Source organism: Bos grunniens, chromosome 13, assembly GCF_055505025.1.
Source record: "Bos grunniens cultivar Pamir isolate PY7600 chromosome 13, Bosgru_T2T1.0, whole genome shotgun sequence".
In the NCBI taxonomy this organism is placed as follows: Eukaryota; Metazoa; Chordata; class Mammalia; order Artiodactyla; family Bovidae; genus Bos; species Bos grunniens.
In genome coordinates, this window is record NC_141177.1 from 5,600,407 (window position 1) to 5,607,524 (window position 7,118).

Consider the following 7,118-nt stretch of genomic DNA (forward strand, 5'->3'; position numbering starts at 1 on the left):
CTGGCTGTCGGGGAGTGGCAAGTGAGACGAAAGAGGGAAAGAAGCCAATAGAAGGTGAGTTACTGAGCAGGGATTCGTGTTGCGTAGCTGAGGCTAGACTCCACTGCGGGACCCTGGGCCACAGAGTGGAACACACTTCAGAACTGTCCACTCAGGGGGCAAGTGAGTCTGGGTATTTGTCCACCAACTCCCGTCGATCCTTGGGGAAGGTGAGCCCCCAACATTCTCAGTCTGTTTGCACTAAATATTCACGGGGGACGAAACTCTCAGAGCACCAGAGCTGGGAACTGGAAGCCATAAGGTCACTGAGTATCAAAACAGTGATTGCCAAGGGGATATAGACATCAACATCATCCGCTACAGTGACTTCAGCCAAAAACAAAAAAATCAAAAACATTTGGCTCATGGAGAATAACATGTCCCAGGATATGCCGGCTTCACGGACAGCTAAATTCAGGGGCTCATTAGTTATAGGGACTCAGTCTCTCTCTTACTCTCCCAGTTGTGGTCACCTTTGAGCGCTAGGCTCTCTTCATACTGGTCTAGCACAGCAGAAGGAAAACAGTGTTCCCCAATGATTGCAGCAAAAACTGGCATTGATCCACCTGCGGCACATGCCCACCCCTGAACCAGTCCCTGTGGGCAGAGGGTACAGTGTTGACTGGCGCTTTAGAGCCTCCAGTGGAGTCAAGGATAGGATTAGCCCCATGTACTTCATATGGACAGGGAGCAAAGAAGGGGCCTCCTGGGAAAATCAGGGAAAATACCAGAGGATGGGGCCCCGGATCCTGAGAAGGTAAGCCAAGAGGACAGGTGCTGTCCAAACTCCCCATGTATAGATGAGAACCAGCCGCCAGATAGCGAAAGGGACTTACCCTGGCTCATTCAGTGAGACAGTGGCAACCTAGCTTCCCGTCTTAACCCCCATCGTTCACCACAAGCCAGTGGCCTCTCAATAAATAGGGTTGGTTTATCCAGTGCAAACCCTTTAACATCCTCCCATCCTAGCTTCTTCTCTCAATCCACGACAGCCCCGTGTGATTCTGACACATTTCTGTTAAATAAATATGTAATCCCCCATTTTCCAGGCAGAGAAACTGAATTTTTTTTAATGGTATTAATTCAGAGGTTAGCAAACTTTTTCTGTAAAAGATCAAATAGTAGATATTTTACTCTTGCAGGCCACTGAAGCTCTCTCTTGCATCGTCCTCTTCTTCTCCACCTCCTCCTTCTCATTTCTTCAGCCCTTTAAAAAGGTTAAAACCATCTTCAGCTACAAGGGCCCACAGGCCAGTTTGTCCGTCCTTGGTATAGTGGGAGAGCAGCAATCCTCGGTGTCCCAGAAGGTGGGCTCTGCTGCTCTCCCAGAGCAAATCCCTGCATCTCTGAGCCGCAGCCCTCAACCATGAAAGGCAGGCCGTGCTCCTTCTCTCCAAGACTAAAAATCTGAGAAATAAAGATTATGAATATATACATTATATAATATATTAAAAAATATATAATTATATTATAATTATATATATTATATAATATGTACTGTATAATGAGTAAAAACTGGGAACACAAAATAACCATGGCCTGCCCAGGGAAAAATTGTTTTTGCAATTGAAATAAAATACACACAGAGCAACATTCACCATTTTAACCACTTCAAAATATATACTGCAGTGAAGACAGCAGTTTTTTAATTTCTTTTTTCAATTTATCTTGGGTCTTCGTGGGTAAGCGCTCCAGGGCCAGGATGCCGTGGCTCCATGGAGTGGGGGCCCAGGCGCCTTCTCCCTGGTTGCTCCTCCATCCCTAGAGAGGCATCCTTGGTCACAAGGTCCCAGACGGCTCCCCAGCACCTTGTCTGTCACTTCAGCCCAGCTGGAAGGGAGCAGTGAAGGGCAGAACATTGCCCATTCCTTGTGAAGGGCAGGACCCGGAAGTAGATCCAGGGGCTTTGTAAGGGAGGAGCTTTCCATTAGCTGTAACTTAGTGCCAGGACTCCACCTCCCTACCAAGAAGCCTGGGATATGTGGGAAGCTGTGTGTCCAGCTAAGAACCAGGCGATCCGTTATTAGGAAAGAGCGGGCCGGAACTGATATTGAGGGGATCATCCATTATCTTTGCCCAAAGCATCTGGCTCAAAGAAGCTCTACAAAAGATAACTGCTATTGTTGTCTCTTCTTTGAAAAACTCAGAGGGTGAATTTGAAAGGTGCATGTAAATACTGGATACCAATACAGCACATTAGACTTTGCAATCAACACAGGAGGGTTTAAGTCTCTATTTTCATGCCTTCCCAGGCTGTGTGACTTCTCTGAATCCTGCTTTCATCATTTGTCAAGCCCGGCAAAAGTTATACTGTTCACAGGAAAAATTAATGAACATAAAGCTTAAGTGCAATGTCCAGCCCGAAGCGGGTGCTCCATAAATGGTCATTAATATTGATAAGAAATGTGTATGATATTTGTGATGAGCTCAGAGATCAGACAGGCCTGGGTTCAAATGTGGACTCTTGTACTTCCTAGCTGGGCAAAGTCCAGCTCTGACTCAGTCTCGTCTCTGTGAAATGGAGCAGTAACAGTTCCAGCCCACTGGATGGCTTTCAGGCTCCAAGGAATCGGTGACACATTGAAACCAGCAGCAAAGAGTTATTATCAGGTCACCTTTCCCATTTTGAGCGTGCAGAGCAAGAGGCAGGGTCAAAAGGCTGTTGTTGGTTTTCCCTGGCGGTGCAGTGGTAAAGAGTCTACCAGCCAATGCAGGAGACCCGGGTTTGATCCCTGGTCCAGGAAGATCCCACATGCCATAGGGCAGCTAAGCCCGTGGGCCGCAACTACTGAGCCTGTGCTCTAGAGCTCGGGGGCCGCAGCTACTGAGCGCATGTGCCACAGCTAGAGAAAAGCCCACACAGCAGCCAAGGTCCACCACAGTCAAAAATAAATAAGCGATTTTTTTTAAAAGGCTGTTGCTGCAAACATAATTTTGTGCAAAGAAGTCATACGTGAAAGAATTAATGCTGTGTTATGCCAATTCATAAAGTCCGTGCACGCGAGCTCAGTTGCTTTGGTCGTGTCGCTTTCCTTTGTGATGCTGTGGATTGTAGCCAGGTTCTTGGGTCCGTGGGATTCTCCAGGCAAAGAATATTGCAGTGGGTTGTCACGTCCTTCTCCAGAGGATTTTCCTGACCCAGGAATCAAATCCGCATCCCCTGCACGCTGGCAGATTTTTAACCGACTGAGCCAGCAGGGAAGCACGTAAAGTTTGGTTACCATTCAGCGTGGCAATAGAGACTGGCAGAGAGCTTCGAGGGGACTGGGAAAGCTCCGGCCCTTGGTCAGGGGGCCGATTACCCTGCTGTGTTGCCCTGGTGAAAATTTATTGAGCTGTCACTGGTGTGTGCACTTTTCTATACGTAGGTTACCCTTCAGTAAAACGCTTCCTCCAAAGCATGGCTGTGGTCTATTAGAAGCCTCGGCCGTGGCTGAGGGGCACAGACAGGGACATCCTTCCTCGCCAGCCACCACAGTTTCTGTTTCGGCTTCCCCGTCAACCTAGCCTCTACCGCTGGAGCCTCGGGCCACAGAGTACCTCTTCCCCCGGAATGTGGCCTCATTACCACATCCGGGGCCAGTCTGGAGCCAGCCAGCCTGACTGCCCAAGGTATCAGCTCCTAGACTGTGGGAGAGACTTGTTGAGACAGGGGAACTTCAATAAGTCACCTGGAACAGCAGCCTTATTTCACTGATCTTATAGATGGGACTAGTGTTCAGCCTTCATTTCATTCATCCAGACATTATGTAGGTAGCTCTCCACAAGGTTTGTGGTTGATTTTTGTTGTTCAGTTGCTAAGTTGTGTCTGACTCTTTGTGACCCCATGGGCTGCAGAATGCCAGGCTTCCCTGTCCTTCACCATCTCCTGGAGCTTGCTCAAACTCATGTCTACTGAGTCGGTTGTGGTTGGTACAAAGACGTTTCATTCAATCATGCCATGAACAGGAATTGAGCACCCACCAGGCACTGTGCCCCTGTAGAGAAACAGACATGGTCCCTGCTTTCCTGAAACATTCTATGCAATTAACTGGCCTGCTTTCTTCAAAAGTGTTAGTAAAGTGTTAATAAAAAATAAAGTCATAAAGGACAAAGGAAAGCTAAGGAATCAATCCAAATTAAAGAAAACTAAAGAGACATAATAGCTAAAGGCATAACATGGTCTTGAACTGGATCCTGTACTTGAGGGGGAAAATGCTGTAAAGGTTATTGTAACAATTGACAAAATTGAAATATGGATGGTATTAAAGTATTATATTGAGGTAAATTTCCTGAATATGGCAACTGTGCTTAGTTACTTAAAATAATATCCTGTTCTTAGGAAAGATATGCTGAGATATTAAAGGGTAAATGGGGCATGATGTATATAATCTATTCTTAAGTGGTTTCAAAAAAATGAATGTTAGTAATGAATAAATATTCACATGAAGAAAGAGAAGATGATAGAGCAAATGCAGCAAAATATGAAAAACTGGTGAATTTGGGTAAAGGGCATCCTGAAATACTCAGAATTATTCTTGCAACATTTCTATAAATTCAAAACTATCTTGTAACCTGTAATTGTGGTTGCATCTGGGGTGAAGAAAGGAACAGGGAGGAAGGAAGATTCACTTTTCTACCCTTTTGTACTTTTTAGAACATTACCTAGTCGAATAAATATAAAGTGTAAAAAAAAAAGAAGTTCATTTATTAGATACATGTTCTAGACACTGTGCTACTTCTTACGTACTCCAGATAATTCTCATTTCTTCCTCTCTACTATAAGCATGCACAGAGGAGAAAACTTAGTCTCAAAAAAGAGAGGTGATTCACCCACGGCAGAACCCGGAATAAGGAATTCAGCTGGGTCAGTCTCATCTCAAAGGCCTCAAAGTCAGTTGAGCAGGATCTTTGCCTGTCAAGAGAGGTTTCTCAAAACCTTCTTCATTGTTTAAAGGAAGAGAAAAATGCATCTGGCTCTTACTCTGTGGGTGTGGTTTGTCCACTGTGAAGATTAATCAGGGGTGTAGCTATTTGACCAATTAGTCATTCAACACACATTTATAGAAAATCTTTATTGGGCTCAAAGGCAGAATGACCATGATTTACAAGCACAGGGAAGTATTAGGAGCTCTAAACTGTTCCAGGGTAAGGAGCAGCCAGGGGACAATCAGGAAGCATTTCTGTGTAAACTGCTCAAACAGATTTCAGAAGCTGACTCTGCAAATGTCCAATAATTTGAGCTGAGTTTTTTTTTTTTTTTTTTCTTTGTCAATAAATACTTTCTTACCTGTTTCATATGAATAGTTTGTTTTCCTAAAATTGCATGAACTTCAAAACCCAAACCTCTGAGAGTCGAATAGGGAGCTCACAGCCTGGGGGTGTTGAGCAGTTACAACAGTGATGGGTGCTCCGCTAGGTGAAGTAGAGGTGCCGTAGGGGGCCCTGATCTGGTCACGCAGAAGTCCCCAGGCTGTCTTTCCCATTTCCTCACAATCTCCTATTTGACCAGAAATTGATATTTTTATTAATTGGGTGACATGGGTTAACTGGTGATAGCTCTGTAGGTCTATAGTGTGACAGTATTAGGTAACATAATGAAGACTTGTGTGCTAGCATCCCAAGTGTGATTTTACTGAATTTATCTCATTTAAGGCCTTCCCTGGTGGCTCAGATGGTAAAGAATCCACCTGCAATGCAGGAGACCTGGGTTCGATCCCTGGGTTGGGAAGATCCCCTGGAGGAGGGTATGGCAACCCACTCCAGTATTCTTGCCTAAAGAATCCCCTGGACAGAGGGGCCTCCTTATAGTCAAGGCTGTATATTGTCACCCTGTTTATTTAACTTATATGCAGAGTACATCATGAGAAACGCTGGACTGGAAGAAACACAAGCTGGAATCAAGATTGCCGGGAGAAATATCAATAACCTCAGATATGCAGATGACACCACCCTTATGGCAGAAAGTGAAGAGGAACTAAAAAGCCTCTTGATGAAAGTGAAAGTGGAGAGTGACAAAGTTGGCTTAAAGCTCAACATTCAGAAGACGAAGATCATGGCATCCGGTCCCATCACTTCATGGGAAATAGATGAGGAAACAGTGGAAACAGTGTCAGACTTTATTTTCCTGGGCTCCAAAATCACTGCAGATGGTGACTGCAGCCATGAAATTAAAAGACTGCTTACTCCTTGGAATGAAAGTTATGACCAACCTAGATAGCATATTGAAAAGCAGAGACATTACTTTGCCAACAAAGGTTCGTCTAGTCAAGGCTATGGTTTTTCCAGTGGTCATGTATGGATGTGAGAGTTGGACTGTGAAGAAGGCTGAGCACCGAAGAATTGATGCTTTTGAACTGTGGTGTTGGAGAAGACTCTTGAGAGTCCCTTGGACTGCAAGGAGATTCAACCAGTCCATTCTGAAGGAGATCAGCCCTGGATTTCTTTGGAAGGAATGATGCTAAAGCTGAAACTCCAGTACTTTGGCCACCTCATGTGAAGAGTTGACTCATTGGAAAAGACTCTGATGCTGGGAGAGATTGGGGGCAGGAGGAGAAGGGGACGACAGAGGATGAGATGGCTGGATGGCATCACTGACTCGATGGACGTGAGTCTCAGTGAACTCCTGGAGTTGGTGATGGACAGGGAGGCCTGGCGTGCTGTGATTCATGGGGTCGCAAAGAGTCGGACATGACTGAGCAACTGATCTGATCTGATCTGATCTGATCTGAAGCGACACACTCCTTTATCACCATTTTGCAGATGAAGAGATTGAGGCATGGAAAGGTTAAGTACTTTGCCAAGGACACGGAGCAGGCACATGGAGGAAGCAAAAATCAAACTTGGGCAGTGTAGTGAGGGTCCCCCAGTACTGTGGGCGTCTGTGGCTCACACCTGCCCAGAATCCCAGTTTTCCTTTGGAGAGTCACCCACTTTCACTTTGGACCACGTGGTTTGGGTGAGGCTGACCATGCCCCTTGGCTCTGGGGCAGATCATGTCACCAGTCCTGGCCCATCAGAGCTAGGCCACAGTGATTAATTCAAAGGTGACCCCATGGAGAAGGAAATGGCAACCCACTCCAGTATTCTTGCCTGGAAAA

At 45.7% G+C, this 7,118-nt stretch overlaps 1 long non-coding RNA gene across 1 annotated transcript; it reads right to left on the reverse strand.

Annotated features, from left to right (window-relative positions):
- Positions 1-1,080: 1,080 nt before the first annotated feature.
- LOC147360024 (uncharacterized) lies at positions 1,081-4,931 on the reverse strand. The gene is made up of 2 exons (XR_015140038.1): positions 4,852-4,931; positions 1,081-1,446 (listed from the first exon to the last, which is right to left on the reverse strand). It is a non-coding gene; the product is annotated as an uncharacterized LOC147360024 (long non-coding RNA).
- Between the last annotated feature and the right edge of the window lie 2,187 nt (positions 4,932-7,118).